Source organism: Trichomycterus rosablanca, chromosome 18 (assembly GCF_030014385.1).
Source record: "Trichomycterus rosablanca isolate fTriRos1 chromosome 18, fTriRos1.hap1, whole genome shotgun sequence".
In the NCBI taxonomy this organism is placed as follows: Eukaryota; Metazoa; Chordata; class Actinopteri; order Siluriformes; family Trichomycteridae; genus Trichomycterus; species Trichomycterus rosablanca.
In genome coordinates, this window is record NC_086005.1 from 2,419,815 (window position 1) to 2,444,518 (window position 24,704).

The following is a 24,704-nucleotide window of genomic DNA, read 5'->3' on the forward strand; positions in this document are numbered from 1 at the left end:
CGCACACACACACACACACACACACACACACACACACACACACATTTGCATTCTCCGTACCATATTAGATTTTTTTTTCCAAGCTTTACATTCGCACGTTTACGTTTTCTCGTCCGGCCTCTCGGTGTTCGGCTCCTCCCTCGGGTTTCTTTCCTGCATGCCCTTTATTTTTCACACACACACACACACACACACACACACACACACACAGAGCTGCACATGCGTGCACACACACACACACCCTCCTCCCCCATCGCTGCAGTGTCTTTTAACTGGCTGGGAGCTAAGCAGAGAGGAAACAGTGACAGCACACCGAGCGTAACAGGAAGGGAACAGAGGAGCCAGAGAGCGTCTCGCGGATGGGAGCGCGCTAGAGGACGAGGACACGCCGATGCGAGGATGGTCGGGGGCCCGGAGGACGCCTCGTACACTCCCTGTCTGGCTCTGAAGCCTCCTCGTGTTCACAGATACTAAATGGAACAAACGGTGAGGCTGCTTTTTTGTTTAACACGTAACCAGACGCTCCCATCCCTTATTTCTTTCTTTCTTTATTTATTTTGCAACCTGCATCCTGCAAAATGGGTCGCAGCTTCGTTTCGGCGGGGTGCGCAGCTCGGCCGGCCGAGCATCCGTGGAAGGAGGATGCTGTTTTTCCTCCATGGCGAGGGAGGTGATGTTGAGTGATGAGTCCCTCACCCCTCCCTACGATCCCTCGCTCAGGATCGAACCCGTTCCCTTTAGGTCCTGCTGTTTTACGCTGGAAAATATTGGTGCAGATATTAATGTGTCAGAGATGCACCATCCTGGAGAGGGAGTGAGGATGCTAGTGTCGGTCCTCTCCTAATTTCTGCATTTATTATATTTGTGGTATATATTGTATATACTCGGTGTCGATCTATAATCGTACGTAAATGTTTAAGCGTGCACCCGTGCGAGCGTGCTCACCCTCCTCGCCCCCCTCCAGCTAATGACATTTTCCTGTTACTAAAACCCCCAGGATTGTTAAAGGGCCGGTTGCTGGGTAGAGGACCAGCCTACAGTCTACCAGCTACCGACGGTGGCGTGTGTAAATGCGCGAGTGTGCGAGTGTGTGAGTGTGCGAGTGTGTGTGGACCTGCATGAGGACGCGTTAGGGAAATAGAGACGACAGAGGGGCGGAGGTCCGTGCGTTCGGAAAAGAGAGAGAGAGCGAAAGAGAAGGGCGTGCAATTCTTATGGCAAATATTTGCACGCCAGGGACCAGAGCATCACCAGCAGAGCATCACCGGCGGGTTTAGGAAGACGCAGTAAAGCCGTGCTAGTATCACAGGTACGATGGATGACCAAAAGTATGTGGACGCCTGAATAAGAGCCTCGTGGAGGCCGCGTTCCGAATCCGTGCACGTTAACGTGGAGTTTTGCGGCTTTAATATCGTCCACAGATCTGGAAAAGCTTTTTACTCTTGAGTGTGAGAGTATACAGTCGATACAGTCTAAGCAATTGAGGGTTAAGGGCCTTGCTCAAGGGATAGTGAAATCCTGGCAGTGGTGGGGCTTGAACCAGCGACCTTTTGATTACCAGTTCAGCACCTTAACCACTGAGCTATGTGCTTTTTTATTTCTAATTCTAGTTCTACTTTTACATTTTCAGTATTTAGCAGACGCTCTTTTCCAAACGACTTACAATCATGACTGAACACAATTTCTGAGCAATCGAGATTTAAGGGCCTTGCTCAGGGGCCCAACAGGGACTATGTGCTTCTTTCTCTTTCTATTTCTACTTCTACTTCTTTTTATTTCTAATTCCAGTTCTACTTCTATCTATTTATAATTTCTACTTTGTTCTGTTTTTTATTCTAATTCTACTTCTACTTATTTATATTTCTAATTCTATCTCTTTCTGTTTCTAATTCTACTTCTACTTCTGTCTATTTTTAATTTCAGTTCTACTTCTTTCTATTTCTAATATTACTTCTACCTCCATCTTTTTCTTATTCCAGTTCTACTTTTTTCTATTTCTAATCCTACTTCTACTTTTTATTTCTACTTCTACTTCCTTCTAATTCTAGTTCTACTGTTATTTCTAAATCCAGTTCTACTTCTTTCTATTTCTACTTTTACTTCTTTCTATTTCTAATTCCACTTCTACCTCTTTCTATTTCTAATTCTACTTCCATCTATTTCTAATTCTATTTCTACTTTTTCTAATTGTACTTCACTTTTATCTATTTCTATTTCTATTTCTATTTCTACTTCTTTCTATTTCTAATTCTACTTCCATCTATTTCTAATTGTACTTCTACTTTTATCTGTTTCTAATTCCACTTCTACTTCTTTCTATTTCTAATTCTAGTTCTATCTATTTGTAATTCTAATTCCAGTTCTACTTTTTTCTACTGTTCTGTGGAGGGGGGGGGGGGGGGGGGGGGCAGAACTCTTTGCAGTAGATATATGCAGACATGTTGCTACATAAATGTGAGCATTTAATTTATATAAATAAATACTTTTATACACCTGTTAGAGGTCATAATGTAGGAATATGACTACTGGCAATCATGCACTAAGCCAGAGTACTGAAGGTATCTCTGAAGCAGCGTGGGCATCATAGGCAGTCGTTGTGAGTACCCACTGACAGCGGTCATAGGAGGGACAAGTCGTGAATCGCCAACAGGATTTTGGGCAACCAAGACTCAAAGTCAATCAATCAATCCCCTGTCCACTTCACCCGATGAACACGCAGGCATCGGAACTGGACGACACCGTTGAGCATTAGAAGAAGGTCGACCCGTCCAGTGAATCCTAACAAACTTACAGAATGATCACAGGTTTATTATAGATTTATTATTAATGCTGGAGAAAGTGAAAAAAGAAAACGACACTTTTATAATAAATGATTAAACATTTATATTCTAAATGATTGATAATAACATTTATTAATACTTTATTAAGTCCAATTTTGATTAAATTCTGTTCCAGCATGACTGTTCCCTGTAAAGCCATGAAGAAAAGCTTGATTTCTAATTCTAGTTCTATTTCCTTCTATTTCTAATTCTACTTCTATTTCCTTCTATTTCTAATTCTACTTCTATTTCCTTCTATTTCTACTTCTACTTCTTTCTATTTCTAATTCTAATTCTACTTCTTTCTATTTCTAATTCTACTTCTATTTCTTTTTATTTCTAATTCCAATTCTACTCCTTTCTATTTCTAATTCTACTTCTATTTCTTTTTATTTCTAATTCCAATTCTACTCCTTTCTATTTCTAATTCCAGTTCTACTTCTTTCTATTTCTAATTCTACTTCTACTTCTCTCTATTTCTAATTCTACTTCTACTTCTTTCTATTTCTAATTCTAATTCTACTTCTTTCTATTTCTAATTCTACTTCTATTTCTTTTTATTTCTAATTCCAATTCTACTCCTTTCTATTTCTAATTCCAGTTCTACTTCTTTCTATTTCTAATTCTACTTCTACTTCTCTCTATTTCTAATTCTACTTCTACTTCTCTCTATTTCTAATTCTACTTCTATTTCCTTACGTTTCTAATTCTTGTTTAACTTCTTTCCATTTCTAATTCAAAGCAGCAGTTTAGGGAAGGTCCTGTCCTGTTCCAGTATGATTGTGCTCTATAAAGCCATGAAGAAAAGCTTGATTTAAAAACCAAGTAACTCCAGTGTTCTGCACAGATCCCTGACCTCAGCCCCACTAAACAGCTCTGGAATGAACTGGAACCTGACCAACATTGAGAATTTTTAACTAAAAGGGCACAAATTCCCACAGACATACTTCAAAGTCTCAGAAGAGCGATTTGTTGTAATACCGCAAGCTCATGCTCAAGGTTCCAGATACTTTTAGCCATATAGCGTACATAGGAAATATCTATAAGGGCGTGGTTAGCCGGGCAATGCCGCCCGAAGTGCAAAAACAAGATGGGAGTGTTCACGCTCCGACTGCATTATCGGCTAAATCACATGACGAGCGGGTAACATTAGCCCGGCGTAAGTGGATGTGTTGATCCCCCGGAGCATCATCACAGCTTTCTGTGGTTTCATTCAGTAATTGAACAGAAGTCCTGCTGGTAATCATGCAGCCCCGTCCATTTATTTATTTATTTTTACATTAATTCACGCAACGTTCAGTAAATCAGCGCCGCACTTTCACCCCGGCACGCTCAGCTGCTGCCCACCTCGTATCAGAGCTCACGCAAAACAAGCAATTATGTTTATTATGGTTTATGTGTCGAAGCTAATGAGATATAACAGATTTTATTTATTTATTTATTCTTTTATCCTCAGTAGCATGTCATCCTGATCAGGGTAGCAGTGAGTCCAGATACAGAGCGTTCTCTTGTATTTAGGTGTCGCCACAGCGGATCTGCTCCACGTAGTTGAAAGTTCAATGTTTATACATCACATACAGGTCATACATGGTAGAACTAGCAGTGAAATGCTTTTTAAAACCGCCCGGTCACATCAGTACCAAAAAATAAAGGAACATTAAAGTGGATACAGTGTGCAGACAGTTCAAACCAGTGTTGTGCAATTTTGGTGAGCTATGACTACATGTATACATCAACCAGCCATAACATTAAAACCACCTCCTTGTTTCTACACTCACTGTCCATTTTATCAGCTCCACTTACCATATAGAAGCACTTTGTAGTTCTACAATTACTGACTGTAGTCCATCTGTTTCTCTGCATGCTTTGTTAGCCCCCTTTCATGCTGTTCTTCAATGGTCAGGACTCTCACAGGACCACCACAGAGCAGGTATTATTTAGGTGGTGGATCATTCTCAGCACTGCAGTGACACTGACATGGTGGTGGTGTGTTAGTGTGTGTTGTGCTGGTATGAGTGGATCAGACACAGCAGCACTGCTGGAGTTTTTAAACACTGTGTCCACTCACTGTCCACTCTATTAGACACTCCTACCTAGTCGGTCCACCTTGTAGCTGTAAAGTCAGAGACGATCGCTCATCTCATCTATTGCTGCTGTTTGAGTCGGTCATCTTCTAGACCTTCATCAGTGGTCACAAGACGCTGCCCACGGGCCGCTGTTGGCTGGGTATTTTTGATTGGTGGACTGTTCTCAGTCCAGCAGTGACAGTGAGGTGTTTAAAAACTCCAGCAGCGCTGCTGTGTCTGATCCATTCATACCAGCACAACACACACTAACACACCAGCACCATGTCAGTGTCACTGCAGTGCTGAGAATGATCCACCACCTAAATAATACCTGCTCTGTGGGGGTCCTGTGGGGGTCCTGACCATTGAAGAACAGCATGAAAGGGGGCTAACAAAGCATGCAGAGAAACAGATGGACTACAGTCAGTAATTGTAGAACTACAAAGTGCTTCTATATGGTTAGTGGAGCTGATAAAATGGACAGTGAGAAAACAAGGAGGTGGTTTTATGTTATGGCTGATCGGTGTACATATACACATGTCCACAACTCTATGTACCAGACTTGGCACAGTTTTTACCCCGGATGCCCTTCCTAAAGCAACCCTCCTATTTCTATCCGGGCTTAGGACCTGCACTGAGAGCGCACTGACAAGTGCACCTGCCAATGGCTCGGCTGTTTCAGCCACCCCGCCCTCCTTGGACACATCGTCAGGAATATAACTGTCGGAAAACTAATTATATACAGTAACAAAAAAACTCCCACGAGTGTGATTTTATTTTGTATACGTGTGTAAGTTTAATATTCCGCACAGCAAACCCTGATCCTCGTTCTCGCTGCACTCCGACATAAAAACCCTCTGTGTTATGCCGACTATGCCCCGACCTCGGCCCAATTACACACTTTAAATTTCACTGAATAATATCAGCTTGACCTTTGTGTTGAATCGCCGGAGGGATTAAGGACTCCGGGGCTTCGGGACACTAATACATGAGAACTAAGAGCAGTTCACTCATCAGAGGTAGTGGATTAGATAAAAAAGGGTGGTGCCCGTGTCTGATATTAAAGCTCTGCCATCCAGAGCGCGACAAACACGTCCGGCACACGCCGACTCATTTTCTACATGAACGGCCTTCACGAGGGGCGGATATGAGAGGGTTTCTCGCACAAGGAAATGTCAACATTTACACTAATTAATTTCAGGTCGTGGTTTGAGCGGCTGTAAACGTTTCTGGCTCGAAAGAAGCTCGTGTTTTGGACAAACACCAGACACCAGATAACCAGGAAGAGCCAACTGCGGGGAACATTGGCGCTCATTACTGCTGGGATCTGGGGTTCAAATCTCTGTGTTATCAGCTGGTGAAACAGCCTAGGCGTTGAGAGGTGCACTTGTCAGTGCGCTCTCAGTGCTGGTTCCAAGCCCTGATAGAAATAGGAGGGTTGTGACGTACCAAGTCTGTGCCATGCGATGTGCCGAGTGCCGAAAGGAAAAAAATAATTGAACTTGTTAATATTTGAGAACATTTGATGGTAAAGCTGTAGAAGATGTGTATAGTGCACAGAGGCGTTTTAAGAACGACGGTGGTTGGCATTGCAAACTGTTAGACTACTGAATAAACTGAATAAACATTAATCATGTTGGCACTGCTGGCAGAGCGGGTGGGTGCCACACAACAACCAAAAAATAGATCCTGTAGATTTTGATGAATCCATGATGAATTGATTAAGGGTTCAAGCCCCTCCACTGCCAGGTTGCCACTGTTGGGCCCTTGAGCAAGGCCCTTAATGCTTAGACAGTATACTGTCACACTACTGTAAGTCGCTTTAGATAGATACGTCTGCTAAATGCCAAAAATGAAATAATAATAAAATACTATTAATTTTAAAATGAATTTTAAGTCCAGCTAAAAGAACAGAGCGCTTTAGGATCCACCGCCGCCGCCTCTGTGGAGCATCTGCGTAGCTAATATCTGTCGAAGCGAAACTAATCGTTCGTCGTAATCAAGCATCTTGTTCCGGAGTCGCGGCGTGTAATCACACTCGCCCCCGTCATGTCATACAGACGGGTGGGGCGGCAGGTCTCCACACGGTACCGCTAGTCTGGACAGAATCCAGAGAGTCCAGAGGGGTCTGAAGGGAAGGTGTGTGAGGAGATTCTACACAATGGTGGTCAACGGTCCTGCTCTAAAGGATTAGAAACGTGTCAAAACAGTCCAGGCAGTGAGGAATTATGGGAATTATGGGATACGACCTGATTAGGATGATTTAAATATGTATTAAAAATAAAACCACATCTTTCCCCTTGTTTGCTTTAAGGTTTTATCATTAGAGTCCAGCTCCAGAGCTGTTAGCATTCTTGGCAAAGATGGGCGTGGTTCACACACACACACACACACACACACACACACTATTACTATCAAAATATACATATATGGTGAGAAGTATGTCGACACCCCTCTGAATTATTGAGCATAAGTGTGTCTATCATGCTAGCAAGCTTGGATCCGGTGCTACCAGCTGGCCGGGCATCTACACAGACATGATTGGCTATGTCTAAACAGGGGGCGGTTGCCGTTTTTCCAAAGCCCTGTAATGGATTGGCACCATGACCTTGGTATTCCTGCTTTACGCCCGGACCTGCTGCAGCCCTGACAAGCACATAATAAGTAATATGCTTCCAACTCTGGAAACAGTTTGGGGAAGGTCCTTACCCATTCAGTGCAAGGTCCATAAAGACATGGTTTGATGAAGACCCTTCATTCTGATATAGAAGCTACACAGAAAGACTGAGTGCCGAGGCCAGAACAAACCCTAAACAATCCATCACAGGGCAGGACACGCCTACACATTTCCTTACTTACAATTTACAGAAGCCGATTTACCTTCCAGGGTGGCACAGTGAACCGAAAGGCTCGTGGTTTTGTTGCAGTGTCAGCAGGAAAAAATGATACAGTGCGCCCCTAGTGGTCAGAAGCATTTCCGTAGTGAGCGACCCTCAGATGCTGCGTTTTCCTAATGTTTCAGTTTATGCAACGTTTAAAAATCCTGTTAATGTTCTAGTGTTCTTAATTAATGTTGTTGCGGTGAAACACACTAGCACACCAGAGCTGGGATTTCCAATACATCGTATAGAATCTCAGCTCTGCCATCCGGCTGGGCTGGGCTGAGCTTTCACAAAATACGAGTCCGAGTCATTTACATTTACATTTTACATTTTCAGCATTTAGCAGACGCTTTTATCCAAAGCGACTTACACAATGATCAGAACACGATGAGCAATTGAGGGTTAAGGGCCTTGCTCAGGGACCCAACAGTGGCAACTTGGTGGTGGCGGGGCTCGAACCGGCAACCTTCAGTTTACTAGTCCAGTACCTTAACCACTGAGCTATCACTGGTCAATTCACAAGTCAAGTCACGAGTCAATATAATCTACACAAAACATATATTGTAAATGTAGCGTAGAAATAAACAAATAATCTGTAAATTCAGATAAAAACAACAACAGATTAGCGAGTGTATTTAGCCGTTTTACTTCGTGTCTTTACTTTCCTCCTCATTGTGTAATGAATGTAATTTCTGTAACAAGAAGGTTCCAGTTAAAAGCTTCAACTGATACGTTTTGTTTTCATTGCAAAACAAAAGCGCTCGATAAATCACGGCACAGCGGCCAAAATCCCAAACACAGCAAAAACAATCATAACCGCTGCTTACCTTAGCTTCTGTTGTTCTAGATGCTATTAAATTAATAACCGTGTGTCCCATTAGGAACAGAATCCGTTATTTTGTAAATGTGCTTATAATTAAAAACCCTCAAACTTTTCCCGGTTGTGAAGTAAAACAGGAAGTCGTTAGAAAGCCGATCAAGCGTTTCATTACCACGTCATCTGTGTGACGCAAACTGAATAAATGCAAATAACAGCATTTCTTACTAACAATTACAATCAGAAGCTCTGATTGGTTCAGAAAGCGGTTCTTATAATCATTAGTGCCAATTCTGTAGGAGCGCTCCATTCACATTATCTGTTACTGTGAAGTGCACTACGTAGGGTATTCCACCATTTTAAGTAGGGAGCGACGCTTCATCACTACACTGGAAGCTGGCTGGAACATTTACACATTGTGTGAGTTGTGGGTTAAGACAGCTGGAGCGTTATTATTATTATTATTATTAGAGAGCAAAAAAAATGACACGATCAGAATGATGTAGAATCATATACAGTATATATATACATATATATATATACAGTGTATCACAAAAGTGAGTACACCTCTCACATTTCTGCAAATATTTGATTATATCTTTTCATGGGACGACACTGTAGACATGAAACTTGGATATAACTTAGAGTAGTCAGTGTACAACTTGTATAGCAGTGTAGATTTACTGTCTTCTGAAAATAACTCAACACACAGCCATTAATGTCTAAATAGCTGGCAACATAAGTGAGTACACCCCACAGTGAACATGTCCAAATTGTGCCCAAAGTGTCAATATTTTGTGTGACCACCATTATTATCACTGCCTTAACCCTCCCGGGCATGGAATTCACCAGAGCTGCACAGGTTGCTACTGGAATCCTCTTCCACTCCTCCATGATGACATCACGGAGCTGGTGGATGTTAGACACCTTGAACTCCTCCACCTTCCACTTGAGGATGCGCCACAGGTGCTCAATTGGGTTTAGTCCATCACCTTTACCTTCAGCTTCCTCAGCAAGGCAGTTGTCATCTTGGAGGTTGTGTTTGGGGTCGTTATCCTGTTGGAAAACTGCCATGAGGCCCAGTTTTCGAAGGGAGGGGATCATGCTCTGTTTCAGAATGTCACAGTACATGTTGGAATTCATGTTTCCCTCAATGAACTGCAGTTCCCCAGTGCCAGCAACACTCATGCAGCCCAAGACCATGATGCTACCACCACCATGCTTGACTGTAGGCAAGATACAGTTGTCTTGGTACTTCTCACCAGGGCGCCACCACACATGCTGGACACCATCTGAACCAAACAAGTTTATCTTGGTCTCGTCAGACCACAGGGCATTCCAGTAATCCATGTTCTTGGACTGCTTGTCTTCAGCAAACTGTTTGCTGGCTTTCTTGTGCGTCAGCTTCCTTCTGGGATGACGACCATGCAGACCGAGTTGATGCAGTGTGCGGCGTATGGTCTGAACACTGACAGGCTGACCTCCCACGTCTTCAACCTCTGCAGCAATGCTGGCAGCACTCATGTGTCTATTTTTTAAAGCCAACCTCTGGATATGACGCCGAACACGTGGACTCAACTTCTTTGGTCGACCCTGGCGAAGCCTGTTCCGAGTGGAACCTGTCCTGGAAAACCGCTGTATGACCTTGGCCACCATGCTGTAGCTCAGTTTCAGGGTGTTAGCAATCTTCTTATAGCCCAGGCCATCTTTGTGGAGAGCAACAATTCTATTTCTCACATCCTCAGAGAGTTCTTTGCCATGAGGTGCCATGTTGAATATCCAGTGGCCAGTATGAGAGAATTGTACCCAAAACACCAAATTTAACAGCCCTGCTCCCCATTTACACCTGGGACCTTGACACATGACACCAGGGAGGGACAACGACACATTTGGGCACAATTTGGACATGTTCACTGTGGGGTGTACTCACTTATGTTGCCAGCTATTTAGACATTAATGGCTGTGTGTTAAGTTATTTTCAGAAGACAGTAAATCTACACTGCTATACAAGCTGTACACTGACTACTCTAAGTTATATCCAAGTTTCATGTCTATAGTGTTGTCCCATGAAAAGATATAATGAAATATTTGCAGAAATGTGAGAGGTGTACTCACTTTTGTGATACACTGTATATATACATATATGTAATTGTCACATGTAACCAATGTTGCTGACTTTTGTTGTCCACAAGTCATTTTTTGCGAGTCACAAGTCCGAGTCATTTGAAACGAGTCTGAAGTCGCTGTGTGTGCGACTTACGTGCAACTCGGACTCCCCATCTCTGCATTCGAGGGGGGTATATTTGCCTTCTTTTTCGCTGGTGTGCTAGTGGAATATCCTGTTGCGCAACCTGAGCGCCTCCTGGATTTGTATTTTTGGTGTCAGTTAAATCGTGGCGACCGAACGCCCACAGGCGACGATAACGCTGCCAGTGTGAACGCAGGGCGTCGAGCGATCAGCGATTCGGCCGACAACAGACGAAAAAATCGCTGCCGGTCTGATCTTGTAAACTGTTAGCGGTATGCAAAGTGCCATTCGCATTCTGGAGTATAAGATCAATAGTACAAATACTGCGCCATAGGGTGCGTCTGGTCCTGTAAAACTGCCTGAGATTCATTAGCTGTTACACAAGAGTGCAGAACAACAACAACAAAAGTTACTGGAACACAGAGAATCTTTGTATTCAGTCAGCAGCAGCCGTCATATGATGGGTGTGTGTGTGTGTGTGTGTGTGTGTGTGTGTGTGTGTGTGTCCTGGTTCACTCACAACACATCAGTCTATTTCTCAACAGCTTCACGGTTCCACAGTAGTAGTGTCGCAGCTGCTGAGATTCATGGACCTGGGTTCGGTTATCGGCTTCAGTTATGTTCTGCGTGTGGTCTCCTTCTACCTCTAAAACATGCCGGTAGGTGGACTGACTGCTCGTAGGTGTGAGTGAAGGTGTGGTAATGATTACAGCTGCACTACTGTAGACCAGGAAGAGTTGCACTCGAGGAAGGTTCAAGGGTTCACCAAGCGTCTTCCGTTTCAAGCCGAGGTTGCTGTGGTCCACATAACGGCTCTACTCGTCCACTGTTTGTAAGCAGAAGGTCGCTGGTTCAAACCCCACCACTGCCAGGTCGCCACTGTTGGGCCCTTGAGCAAGGCCCTTAACTCTTAATTGCTTAGACTGCCTAGCAAACGGAAAACAGAACATGCCAAACTCCAAACAGTGATCAAAGCTAGTGTTTAATTCCAGGTTGCCAGATTCTAGTACTGTGTTGTATGCTTAATACCTGGTGCATCACCATTCTAACCAGTAGGTCTAATAGGGGGCAGGTGTAGCCTAGCGGTCAGGGTACAGGGTACTCAATTGCTTAGACTGCCTAGCATGTTTTTAAAACATAGAAGAAACAGAAATCGCATGTGGGCATGAGAAGAACATGCCAAACTCCAAACAGTGATCGAAGCTATTGTTTAATTCCAGGTTGCCAGATTCTAGTACTGTGTGGTATGCTTAATACCTGGTGCATCACCATTCTGACCAGTACTGTCTGGTACTGGGCTAGTAAGCAAAAGGTCACTGGTTCAAGCCCCACCACTGCCAGGTTGCCACTGTTGGGCCCTTGAGCAAGGCCCTTAACTCCCAATTGCTTAGACTGCCTAGCATGTTTTTAAAATGATAAACAGAACATGCCAAACTCCAAACAGTGATCGAAGCGCACTGAAGCTAGTGTTTAATTCCAGGTTGCCAGATTCTAGTACTGTGTGGCATGCTTAATATCTGGTGCATCATCATTCTAACCAGCAGGTCTAATAGGGGCAGTTGTAGCCTAGTGGTTAGTGAGCCGTACAGACCGCTTCTTTTCACCTGCACCAGGCGGGTTCGTACGGAGATCCGTATCGCGCACGGAGAATCACGTACCGATCTCTATTAGCCATCCAGGACTCCAACCCAACGTTCTCCTCCCTTCTCTAACAGTCTCACTTACAGTATAATCGTTTCTCATTCAGCACAGTTGTAGATGTTATCCCCCGTCCCCGTGCAGCGCCATCGATCCGCCAGCAGAGGTCGTAACTGCAGCAGTAATCACGCAGCTAATCGTGTCTCTGTGTTCCAGCCCCTGGTTGGATGATAAAGTGTAAGAAAAGGGAAGTGAGTCAAAATTAAACCACAGTGCTGCAAGAATACGTTTCCTTTCCTCATATGAATGAGAATATTTAATATAGTGATATTTATGGTTGTTATATGATTTATACCTTTTGTTCGTGATTATTTACACACACACACACACACACACACACACACACTGCATACTGATGACCATAAATAGTCAGAAGCGCCGTGCGAACGCGCTAGGTGAGAGATGACACGTCCGCTCACTCTTTCTACCTCAGATGGGCCGCCGTCGTTGTCACGCTCACTCCCGGCGGCAGCCAGTAATTAAATTGCACCCCCGGCCGAGCGCCACGCGAAGTGTTACAGCCCAAATAAACCGCCCACTAACCCCGAGCGCTTCTGTTACAGTCCAGATCAAACTACAATACCGCCGTCTGAAAGTATCTGGACGGCTGATCGTGAGCTCGTAGGACGGGATCTTTTCAGCTAGAACAACAGCCGCTCTTCTGAGGAGGCTTCTCACCAGACTTTGGAGAATACATGAGGGGATTTGTGCCCATCGTTTGTATGGCTGGACACTGACGTTGACGTTCCGGTTTATTCCAGAGCTGTTGAGTGGGGCTGAGGTCAGAACTCTTCATGTCTTTATAGAGCACAGTCATGCCGGAACAGGACAGGACCTTCCCTAAACTGTTGCTGCGAAGTTGGAAGCTTTTTTAGAGCAGTGATGGCTCAGCAGTTAAGGTGCTGGACTAGTAATCAGAAGGTTGTCAGTTCCAGCCCTACCACCAAGTTAAGACTGTTGTGCTGAGCCTTAACCCTCAGATTGTATTAAGTAATAATTGTAAGTCGCTTTGTATAAAAGTGTCTGCAAATGATCGGAAGTAATCGAAAGGTCACTGGTTCAAGCCCCACCACTAGCACTTTGCCACTGTTGGGCCCTTAAGCAAGGCCCTTAACCTTCATTTGCTTAGACAATATACTGTCACAGTACTGTAAGTGTACTGACACATGTGCAGTACTGACCGCTTCTTTTCACCTGCACAGGCGGGTTCATATGGAGATCCGTATCGTGCACGGAGAGTCACACACTGATCACCATCGATCAGCCAGCAGAGGTCGTAACTGCAGCCCTCCCTCGGACGAGCCAATCACTGTCTGTCTAGGCGCCTGAGCCTATGCATTTTTCCTCTTAATCTAGTCATATCCAATTCCCCGATAGTATTCCATGTCTACTGCTGCAGCCGTCCACTCCTGACACATGTGCAGTACGAACCAGGCGGGTTCATATGGAGATCCGTATTACACACAGAGAGTCACGCATTTATTCCCATATGATCCGCTGTATCTGTGCAGGACCATCGATCAGCCAGCAGAGGTCGTAACTGCAGCAGGTATGAGGAATCACTGTTTGGTCGTTGTCCCGCCCCCTTTACAGACACAACCAGTTGTTGCCCTTGTTAAAGCCTCGTTATATACGTTTAAAACAGGGCTAGTTTGGGGTGAAAACAGACCAAATATTAGTTTATATTATTTATCAGGCGCGGTCTGTTAGCGCTGGTGTTGATCCGCTATGTGACCCATGTTTACTCCCTCACTCACTCACTCACACACAGTCATGCTATTGTCATGGCGCATCCATGTGACTGAGCGTGACCCACTGCATGGGCGAAGCGCTCACAAACCCCTGTGGGCCGCAGGGGCCGAACGAGCCCGGCTTCACCCCCCGTAACAGAGAATGAGCTCAGTGTGTATCCGCCGAGCGCTTTCGTCTCAACACTGACTGTCATTGTTCAGCCCGAACGCTGAGATATGCGGGGCCGGGTCTGAGAGCCCCGGGGCCAAGACATGTCGCACAAATATGATTGTTTATGGCTCGACATTCGATGCCGTTGAGGTCTGTCCAAATATTTAGATGAAGATCTGACAGGGATGATAAGACATGACTCTCCCGTGTTCTCAGGTTTTAGCCACAAACGATATTCCTCCAACTTTGCAGCAACAGATTGGGGAAGGCCTGTTCTTGTTCCAGCGTGACTGTGCTCTGTGCACAAAGCGAGATCTGTAAAGACAAGGGCTGCATCCGAAATCGCACACTTCCATACTGAACAGTACGAGAGCGCGGGTAAAGTGTCCGAATACGTAGTACTCATTAAACAGTACAGGAAAGCAGTATGTGAGAGCAGTATGCGAAAGCGGGTAGTGTGTCCAATTACGTAGTACTCATTAAACAGTACAGGAAAGCAGTACGCGAGAGCAGGGAGTGTGTCCGATTACATAGTATTCATTAAGCAGTACAGGAAAGCAGTACGCGAGAGCAGTATGCGAAAGCGGGTAGTGTGTCCAATTACGTAGTACTCATTAAACAGTACAGGAAAGCAGTACGCGAGAGCAGGTAGTGTGTCCAATTACGTAGTATTTATTAAGCAGTACAGGAAAGCAGTACGCGAGAGAAGTACGCGAGAGCAGGTAGTGTGTCTGAATACGTAGTACTCATTAAACAGTACGTGAATGCAGTACGCAAGAGCAGGGAGTGTGTCTGAATATATAGTACTCATTAAACAGTACGCGAGAGCAGTACGCGAGAGCAGGTAGTGTGTCTGAATACGTAGTACTCATTAAGCAGTACGCGAGAGCAGGTAGTGTGTCTGAATACGTAGTACTCATTAAACAGTACGCGAGAGCAGTATGCGACAGCAGTATGCGAGAGCGGGTAGTGTGTCTGAATACGTAGTACTCATTAAGCAGTACGCGAGAGCAGGTAGTGTGTCTGAATACGTAGTACTCATTAAACAGTACGCGAGAGCAGTATGCGAGAGCAATACGCGAGAGCAGGTAGTGTGTCTGAATACGTAGTATGCATTAAACAGTACGCGAGAGCAGTAATTGAGAGCAGTACGTGAGAGCGGGTAGTGTGTCCGATTACATAGTACTCATTAAACAGTACTAAACCTGCTCGAGGTCTGGTTCCTTTAGGTCGGTGCGGGTGGGACTGGAGTGCTGTGAGGCTTCTCTGTGCTCATATTAAACACAAGTGTGGAGTTTCTACAGCTACTATGGGAACTTGTCGCCTGTTCTAATCACTGCTGGCATGTACGAGCTGCTGACACCGCCCTTCAGTACCTATAACAGTCTGTACTCTTCCTTACCTGTTACTAACGAGGCGTCCACATACTTGTGGCTGGCTTGGCAGAACCCGCGATATCATTAATTACAATGTCAGGATTAATTAAACCCCCGCCGAGCAGGAACCAAAGACCTTTTTACATATTAATGCAGCCATTTATATGTGGACATGAACCCTGATCTCAGATCAGCCTCCGCTCACTGACATGTTTAAAGAGGAAGATCTCATCCGTCTGGTTCTATAATCAGGAGACGATCGGACGGCAACATTTATTCCTGAAATCCTTATAAAAGGGCTCCGAAAAACTGCAGTGAAGACGTTCATGCCTGGGTCCATATCGGTCCATAAATACCTTTAATCCTCTACCATCAAACAGTGTTTTTAATTTCTAATAAAATCCAGACATGACCGCTCCCTTTTAAAGGTGCATTTGGAAAATGTTTCGTTTCCATTTCTGGCATAACAGAGGGGCGGCACAGCAAGAAAGTCCCGGGTTCGATTCCTAGGTGGAGGGTCCTTTCTGCAGTCAGGTTAATTGGAGACACTTAATTACCTTGTGTGTGTGTGTGTGCGCGTGTGTGTGTGTGTGTTTGTGTGTGTGTGTGTGTGCGCGTGTGTGTGTGTGTTTTTGTGTGTGTGTGTGTGTGTTTGCCCTATGATGTCGTGGCGACCTGTCCGGGGTGTTTCCTACCTTTTGCTCAGTGAATCAAACCCATCGCCATGTTGAATAGGATAAAGCGATGGTAAATCAGTCAGTGAATGAATGAATGAATTAAGAAATTAAAGAATGACGGAATGAATGAATGAATGCATTAATAAACTGATGAATAAAGGAAGGAGTTAATGAATGAATGAATGAATGTATGAATGAAGGAATACATCAGTGAATAAATGAATGAATGATGGAATTATTAAATTAAGAAATGAAGGAATGAAAGAAGGAGTAAATGAATAAAGGAAAGAATGAATGAATGAATGAATGAATTAAGGAATACATCAGTGAATGAAGAAATTAATGAATAAAGGAAAGAGTGAATGAATGAAAAAATGAATGAATAAATGCATGAATGAATGAATTAAGGAACAAATGAATGAACAAATGAATAACTGAAGAAATACATGTGAATGGATGAATAACTGAAGGAATACATCAGTAAATGAATGAATGAATAAAGAAATAACTGAAGAAATACATCAGTAAGTGAATGAATAACTGAAGGAATACATCAGTGAATGGATGAATGAATGAATGAAGAAATAAATAAATGAAGGAATTAATTGAGAAATTAATGAAAGAATGAACTAAAGAATGAATGAATAGGCGAAGAAAGGAATGAATGGATGGATGAATGAATGAATGGGGAAATGAAAGAATGCAATTCACTGGTCGAAACGTAGGAAACACCCCGGACAGGTCGCCACTCCATCACAGGGCTAACACACACACACACACACACACACTTACACACACACACACACACACATACACACACTTGCGTGTCTTTGTACTGTGGGAGGAAACCGGAGCTCCCAGAGGAAACCCACGCAGACACGGGGAGAACATGCAAACTCCACAGAGAAAGGACCCAGCCCACCCCACCTGGGGATCGAACCTAGAACCTTCTCGCTGTACAGCAGCAGTGCTTTCATCATGTTCTCCACATTATTTATATAAATCAGAAGTGAAGTAATAACCACTGCGCCTGTAATCACGCCGGATCAAACAGAAACGACCATGTGGGCGTTAATACCGTATTTTATACCCACAATGCATCTGCCTGTGCGGCTGTGTGGATCAGAGCGGGAACTCAGCGCTGGCAGGGTTCAGGCGGTGTGCAGGGACGACGTGGCTGCTTTTGTTTCCATGGTGTTTGCTCTTCTCCTTCCATGACGTTTCTCATTAGCATTTCCGCCGCCTGTCATTTTAAGGCGGATTTAAGGTCATCAGGAGCTACAGCGTTCGGTCAGAAGTATCGGGACGCGCCCTCTAGTTTTTAATCCATGTGTTTCAGCCACAATGGTTCCTAACAGGTTTAATAACTCAGTTATACAGAATGAAGGGAATGATGAGCTTCCAACTTTGCAGAAGCAGTTTAGTTCAGTTCCAGCACGGACAGACATGAAGAAAAGCTCGGCCGCACAGAAGCTCTGGATTGAACTGGAACATACAGGGGTTGGACAAAATAACTGAAACACCTGGTTTTAGACCACAATAATATATTAGTATGGTGTAGGGCCTCCTTTTGCGGCCAATACAGCGTCAATTCGTCTTGGAAATGACATATACAAGTCCTGCACAGTGGTCAGAGGGATTTTAAGCCATTCTTCTTGCAGGATAGTGGCCAGGTCACTACGTGATGCTGGTGGAGGAAAACGTTTCCTGACTCGCTTCTCCAAAACACCCCAAAGTGGCTCAATAATATTTAGATCTGGTGACTGTGCAGGCCATGGGAGATGTTCAACTTCACTTTCATGTTCATCAAACCAATCTTTCACCAGTCTTGCTGTGTGTATTGGTGCATTGTCATCCTGATACACGGCCCATCTAGCACAAGTATTGGGCCAAGGGAATGCCATGATATGGCAGCCCAAACCATCACTGATCCACCCCCATGCTTCACTCTGGGCATGCAACAGTCTGGGTGGTACGCTTCTTTGGGGCTTCTCCACACCGTAACTCTCCCGGATGTGGGGAAAACAGTAAAGGTGGACTCATCAGAGAACAATACATGTTTCACATTGTCCACAGCCCAAGATTTGCGCTCCTTGCACCATTGAAACCGACGTTTGGCATTGGCACGAGTGACCAAAGGTTTGGCTATAGCAGCCCGGCCGTGTATATCGACCCTGTGGAGCTCCCGACGGACAGTTCTGGTGGAAACAGGAGAGTCGAGGTGCACATTTAATTCTGCCGTGATTTGAGCAGCCGTGGTTTTATGTTTTTTGGATACAATCCGGGTTAGCACCCGAACATCCCTTTCAGACAGCTTCCTCTTGCGTCCACAGTTAATCCTGTTGGATGTGGTTTGTCCTTCTTGGTGGTATGCTGACATTACCCTGGATACCGTGGCTCTTGATACATCACAAAGACTTGCTGTCTTGGTCACAGATGCGCCAGCAAGACGTGCACCAACAATTTGTCCTCTTTTGAACTCTGGTATGTCACCCATAATGTTGTGTGCATTGCAATATTTTGAGCAAAACTGTGCTCTTACCCTGCTAATTGAACCTTCACACTCTGCTCTTACTGGTGCAATGTGCAATTAATGAAGATTGGCCACCAGACTGGTCCAATTTAGCCATGAAACCTCCCACACTAAAATGACAGGTGTTTCAGTTATTTTGTCCAACCCCTGTACATTCAGGCACAAATTCCCACAGACATACTTCAGAGTCCTGTTCTCGTCATTTTCAGACGCCCTTATTCAAAGCGACAGTACTGTGACAGTATACAGTCTAAGCAATGGAGGGTTAAGGGTCCAACAGTGGCAACCTGGCAGTAGTGGGGCTTGAACCAGCAACCTTTCGATTACTAGTCCAGTACCCTTACCACTAGGCTACAACTGCTGTGTTAAAATCGTATAAAAACGCACCACATTAGCACCTTATGAGGTTCTTAATATGGACGCTTGGGTGGCGTAGAGGTAAAGTACGCCAGCCCACCATCCAGGGTTCGAACGGCATCTGAACGGACATGATATGTCTCGGCTATGTCTCAGGGGAAGGGTGGCAGAAACAGCCCGGCCACTAGGACGTGCACTTGTCAGTGCGCTCTAAATGCAGGTCCCAAGCTTGGATAGAAATAGGAGGGTTGCATCAGGAAGAACATCTGGGGTAAAAACTGTACCAAGTGTTATATGGACCAGATCGGCTGTGGCAACTACACTATATGGCCGAAAGTATTTGGACGCCTGACCACGAGCTTGTCGGACTCTGCCCTGCAGACTTTGGCTGCGTCCGAAATCGCATACTTAAACAGTACGTACTAGATTGGAGGCAGTGCGCACTGCTCGGCCGGTAAAGCAGTAAGCCCTTTCAGTCTGCAAGTGTTCAGTATGCACGCAACCTTGTACGTACTGTTTCCGCCATCTTACCAATGTCACGTGATGCATGGCGTCACATCACCAGTTATAACCATTTTAAAATTGGACAAAATCAGTTCTGTCGTTCTCCACAAAGCTGTTCATAAACATTATTCAGGGTCGTACTAAATCATAACATATTTAATGTTTATCTTACTCCGCTTCCCGCCATCTTTCTTCTTTGCCTTGAACGCCTTTGCAGCTCCAGATGGATTATGGGATAGATCATCGGACCGTAAATGTGCATTGTTTGCATACTCAAAAATGCCCGCCCAGGCTGTAGTTAATCCGGGTACTTTCCTCATACTGTTTAATGTATACTACGTATTCGGACATACTAACCGCTCTCGTGTACTGCTTTCGCGTACTGTTCAGTATGGAAGTATGCGATTTCAGACGCTTTTAATGGCCATATATGCCCGTTTGGGGGCACTCAGCCGACCGGTAGCAGTACACGTCCGATTGCCCGATTATGTCACGCTTCCTCTCCACCAATGCCGATCCCTGCTCTGATTGAGGAGAACGAAGCTAACACACGCCCCCTCCGACACGTGGGCAGCGGCCTTATGCATCTTATCATCTACACTTTGACGAGTGCAGTGCAGATCAGCACTGTGTACGGAGAGACACACCCTGAGAGCACTCTTTTCCTATCTCTGTGCAGGCGCCATCAATCAGCCAGTAGAGGTCGTAATTGCATTAGTTATGAGAGAGTCCCTATCCGGCTTAGTCCCACCCCTATCTGAACAACAGGCCAATCGTGGTTCATGTGGCTGCTCAGCCCAGACGGCAGGCAGAGCCGAGACTCGATACGATGTATTCCAGATCCCAGCTCTGGTGTTCAGGGTGTGTTTTTTACTGCTGCGCCACCTGAGCGGCCCGACCAGGGAGCGGATTAAAACAGCCGCTCTTCTGAGTAGGCTTCTCACTACGCTTTGAGAATTTGTGCCCATTCGGTCAAAATATGACAGCATTTGTATGGCTGGGCACTAATGTTGGCTGGTCAGAAAAGCCTCAACTGATGTTCTGGTTCATTCCAGAGCTGTTGGGTGGGGTTGAGGTCAGGGCTCTGTGCAGGACACTAGAGTTTCTGTAAACTGAGCACAGGGGCACAGTTATGCTAAAACAGGAAAGGGCTATGTCCCAAAATTTTTGTCCATATAAAGTAGGTACAGAGGTCCGACCTCATTTAATACGATTGATGGGCATGTGAATGTGGATGTGTGTATTTCTATTAGTGTACATGATGGATCTGAGAGCATATTTACATATTTCCAAAATATTTGGACCCTGTGAGCTTGTTGATGCCCGTGTTAATTATTTGTGTTTGGTTTATTTAAGTTGACAGTAAGAATATTCAGGAATAATCTGGACTGATTGTTCGGCGCAGATCCAGTAAGGAGTCGGAATAACGCCTCGCCCCGTTGCGCTGGCTAATCAATGACTGTCCTTTTCTGACTTTCTAGGCCGTGAGTCACATGGAGGGAGGCGGCCGATAGCGGCGGCGGGGGGGTCGTTAACGTGACGGACGCCAGATAGGAATCTTCCCTCCCTCCCTCGCTGGGAGACGGTTTGCCAGAATATTATTAGGAGGCCGAGCCGGGGGATGGTGGTTTGACGTCAGCGCTGCACCGTAAACATTGCAGATGGCAGGCCTCAACTCTCTGTGAACCCGGAGTGCTCGGGTGCGCCCGTGCTTTTGGCCGGGCTGCTGCAGGGGGGCGGACGGCAGGAGGGTGTGCGAGGTACCGGGAGACATCTGGAGACGGCGTGGGTGTTTGCCTCAAATGGAAATGATAGCCGGTGGGAGACTGGGTGGGACGGACGCAGGGTGGGAACCGTTTAGAAAACACAAAATGCAGACAGAATTACATTTGTAGTATTTAATCTTCCACAGAGGTGTGATGCCAACTTTTTAGGGTGGCACTGCACCCCTGTGCCCGGCTCTTGCATGTATCTAAGGCCAGAAAGAAAATGCTTTAAAGGGTTTGTTGCATAGCGATGTGGGTCCTGTGGACCTAGGTTTGATCCTAACTTCCAGTCACTGATGAACTGGCTTTCTATGAGTATGTATAAGCATGTATTAGTGTTGGCTGGCATGAACTGGCACCCTGTCCAAGCTGTATTCCAGCCTGCGCCCGTGCTCTTGGCCGGGCTGCCGCAGGGGGGCGGACGACAGGAGGGTGTGCGAGGTACCGGGAGACATCTGGAGACGGCGTGGATGTTTGCCTCAAATGGAAATGATAGCCAGTGGGGGACTGGGTGGGACGGACGCAGGGTGGGAACCGTTCAGAAAACACAGAATTACATTTGTAGTATTAAATCTTCCACAGAGGTGTCGTGCCAGCTTTTTAGGGTGGCAGTGCGCTCACATAGCCTTTATAAGTGTGCCAAATGGTGTGTTTGGCCAGCATTGTGGGTCTTGTGGACCTAGGTTTGATCCTTACGTCCAGTCACTGATGAACTGGCTTGCTATGAGTATGTATAAGCATGTATTAGTGTTGGCTGGCATGAACTGGCACCCTGTCCAAGCTGTATTCCAGCCTGCGCCCGTGCTCTTGGCCGGGCTGCTGCAGGGGGGTGGACGGCAGGAGAATGTGCGATGTTTCCCTCAAATGGAAATGATAGCCGGTGGGGGACTGGGTGGGACGGACACAGGGTGGGACAGAATTACATTTGTAGTATTTATTCTTTCACAGAGGTGTCGTGCCAGCTTTAAAGGGTGGCAGTGCGCTCACGTAGCCTTTATAAGTGTGCCAAATGGTGTGTTTGGACAGCATTGTGGGTCCTGTGGACTTGGGTTTGATCCTAACTTCCAGTCTCTGATGAACTGGCTTGCTATGAGTATGCATTAGCATGTATTAGTGTTGGCTGGCATGAACTGGCACCCTGTCCAAGCTGTATTCCATCCTCTGGCCCAAGGTTTTAGGTGGCACCACACCCAACCCAACACTGACCAGCATTTACAAAGCATTTGCTGAGATGCAGGGTTCGAATCTCAGTGGTGCTACCGGCCGGTCGAGCATCTGCATGGACATGATTGGCCGAAACAGCCCAGCCATTAGGAGGTGCACTTGTCAGTGCAGGTCCCAAGCCTGAATAGAAATAATAGTGTTAATCTGAGAATTTAGACATGCCCTCTTCTCGGGAGTGTAGGATGATGTAAATGCGTCTGTGTAGAGAGATCGCTACAAGGATTAGGCGTCCACATACTTTTGGTGGTTTGGTGTAATATCGTGTTACGGGCGCGGCGCACCTGTATTAAAGTGCCACACCGATCTAATCCGATCAGATTCAGCGTGTCACTCGAGCCTCTCAGATTCCGAAACCAGCGCTGCAGCGAGCTTAATTAAATCAAGCGGATTCTTTAATTGCATACATTATTAAACTGATTAAATTCTTTAATGTAATTAGAATTAATGGCGGATCAGGAGGGGCGATGGGTGTGAGAGCGGCTCCGAGCTGCAGGCTGGAAGTGAAACACATTTTTAATATCCTCTTTATAACACGTGCTGTCTTATTAACACCGTCACACCTAATTATTTCCTTTTATTTCACTTTATCAGCTGAATTCACGAACAAAAAAATCATTTACATTTAAATGTGGGTCACGGTGGGTTACCTGCTGGCCCAACAGCGATTACGAGTGTCTGAGGCGCTGGCAGGGGAATCATTTAAACGCTGGGCTGGACTGGAGCGTCGGGACACACGCGTGGACGTACTAGACGGGGTTTATTTACAAGTACAGAACAGGAACACAACAATAATACACAAGCACATAAAACAATGATGGCTACAAGGTCACACACAAGGTCAGACACAAGGTCAGACACAAGGACATTTTTACAAAATGACCCACCCTGGATGTTACAGATACAGGGGTATATATACAATGAGTGCTAACAAGCACATGAAGATCATCTGGGTTGAAAGACAGCTACAAGGTCAGCTACAAAGACAGCTACAGGGACAGTGACAAGGTCAGCTACAAAAACAGGTACAAGGACAGCCACAAGGTCAGCTACAAAGACAGGTACAAGGATAGCCACAAGGATAGCCACAAGGACAGCCAGAAGGACAGCTACAAAGACAGATACAGGGACAGACACAGGGATAGCTACAAGGATAGATACAGGGGCAGCCACAAGGTCAGCTACAAGGACAGCTAAAAGGACAGCTACAAGAACAGCCACAATGATAGCTACAAGGTCAGCTACAAGGACAGATACAAGGACAGCTACAAAGACAGATACAGGGACAGACGCAGGGACAGATACATGGATAGCTACAAGGACAGATACAAGGTCAGCTACAGGGGCAGCCACAAGGTCAGCCACAAGGACGGATACAGGGACAGCTACAAAGACATACAGGAAAAGATACAGGGACAGCTAGAAGGTCAGGCACAAGGAGAGGCACAAGGTCAGCCACAAAGTCATTTTTACTAAATGGCCCACCCTGGATGTTACAAATACAGGGGTATAAATACATGGCCTGATGGACAGCTACAAGGATAGCAACAAGGATAGCCACAATGGTAACTACAAGAACAGCCACAAGAATAGCTACAATGATAGCTACAATGATAGCTACAAGAATAGCCACAAGGTCAGCCACAAGGTCAGCTATAAGGACAGATACAGGGACAGCTACAAGGTCAGCTACAAGGATGGCCACAATTACATTTTTACTAAATAACCCATCCTGGAGGTTACAAACACAGGGGTATTACAGAGAAGGGGCAGAGACTAGAGGGGTATCACAGAGAGGGGGCGGGGACTAGAGGGGTATCACAGAGAGGGGGCGGGGA

General features: G+C 45.4%; 1 protein-coding gene across 1 annotated transcript in view; it reads left to right on the forward strand.

Annotated features, from left to right (window-relative positions):
- The first annotated feature begins 313 nt into the window (after positions 1 to 313).
- gnaz (guanine nucleotide binding protein (G protein), alpha z polypeptide) overlaps positions 314 to 24,704 on the forward strand; it is a 42,244-nt gene continuing 17,853 nt past the window's right edge. Inside the window, exon 1 of the mRNA XM_063014804.1 lies at positions 314 to 486. The gene's annotated coding sequence lies outside the window, so the exon portion shown is untranslated. The remainder of the gene's footprint in view (positions 487 to 24,704) is intronic.